The following is a 1,943-nucleotide window of genomic DNA, read 5'->3' as shown; positions in this document are numbered from 1 at the left end:
GGCGACACGCGCGGGTGGCGGCGGCGGCTGCGGGGCGGCGGTGGTGTGGTGGTGGGGGGCCGGGGTGGCGCGTATACATAGGAGGGGGCGACTTGGAGGAGGGGGCAAGGCGCGGCGGAGGCGGAGTCCGGCTCAGACTCCGGTCCGAGCTCGGCGGCGGCGGCCACTTGGGCCGGCGGGCCGGCTGGGTTCGGCCCAGTCGGCACGGGGAGATTTTTTTTTAAAAACAATTTCACCAACAGAAATAAAATCCTAGAAAATAAAATAAAAATGTAAAATGCCAGAATAAATTTTCACCGTCTAAATAAAATATTTAGAACAAGATGAACATTTTCTTGGCCCTAAAATGAATTTTTGAAAACATGCAATTTTTCTAATGCAAATAAAATCCAAATAAAATCGAATAAAATCAAACAAATGATTTTAATATTTTTCCTCCAATATTTCCATTATTTTGGAGAAGTCATATTATCTCCTCTCATATATTTTTTAATGTGAAATATTTTTTGGAGGGAAAAATAATTAAAATCAAAATCATCGTTTCATTATTTGATAAAAAATCAAATATGAAAACCGGGAAATCCCCAACTCTCTCCGAGGGTCCTTGAGTTGCTTAGGATTTCGAGGATTGCGGAACGGAAATGCAATAAAATATGATATGCATGAATGACCTATGTATAACATTCCAAATTGAAAATTTGGGATGTTACAGCGTGACCAGGGGTAGGCGCACCCCCCGAGATCATGGGTCCCATGCAACTCCATTTGACCCAATTCCAAGCCTATAAATTCACATATATTCCCAAACCAACAGAGAGCCACCCGAAACACTATTTCCGCCACCGCATCATCTGTTCTTTCGTGATCCCATCTGGAGGCCTTTTTCCGGTACTCTGCCGGAGGGGGAATCGATCATGAAGGGCTTCTACATCATTCTTGCTACCTTCCGATGATGTGTGAATAGTTTGCCATAGACCTATGGGCCCATAGTTAGTAGCTAGATGACTTCTTCTCTCTCTTTGATCTTCAATACCATGTTCTCCTCGATCTTCTTGGAGTTCTATCTGATGTAATCTTTTTTGCAGTATGTTTGTTGGGATCCTATGAATTGTGGGTTTATGATCAGATTATTCATTGAAAGTAATTAAGTCTTTTCTGAACTTTATTATGCATGATTTTTATATCTTTGTATTCCTCTTCGATATATCCGTTTAGTTTGGCCAACTAGATTGACTTACCTTCGCCATGGACCGGTGGGGACCAATCCACGAAAACTGGTGCAGGAGCCGTCATCCAATCATGCCCGCGTACATATCAAACTGGACGATTTTCATCAAACACGACATAATTCAGCAAAGTTTGGATAGCGAATAGCACAATTCATTCATAAATAGCCTGCAAATATCTCTAGTACAACATATTCAAATTAAACGAGATAATCAAATGTTCAACAAGTTTTTCATGGATAGATCAAATTCAATGATATTAGAATAATCGGAGCTGGCACAGGTCATCACACACACATAGCCCTTGAGTTTCATCCAATAATGTATGTGCGTGAATGGTCTGCCTTCTCATCCGTAGTACATCACGATAACACGTGCATGCTAAACAACATGGAGAGCAACATTGCATGTATAAATGAATTAATCAAAATGTAGTGCAATGTGCAAATGGTCACATTGCCTCTACTCGTTCAATTACGCCACAAAACTTCATGATGGCCACATTTTTCTAACGACTTTCACATTGCGTTCATGGATGATGTGCACGTCATATATAGGGCGCAAAGCGCTTTCGCGCATGAAACAAACCATGCCCGCACTGCCAAAAGAACTCACCCTTTTCGCTCCTGCCTACAAAGTTCGTAGATACGGTCAACCATGCATCACATAATGATAACCCACAAGTATAGGGGATCGTTTGTAGCATTTTTTGATAAA

The sequence above is a fragment of the Triticum dicoccoides genome, chromosome 6A, assembly GCF_002162155.2.
Source record: "Triticum dicoccoides isolate Atlit2015 ecotype Zavitan chromosome 6A, WEW_v2.0, whole genome shotgun sequence".
NCBI classification, from domain to species: Eukaryota; Viridiplantae; Streptophyta; class Magnoliopsida; order Poales; family Poaceae; genus Triticum; species Triticum dicoccoides.
This window is presented reverse-complemented; position numbering follows the sequence as displayed.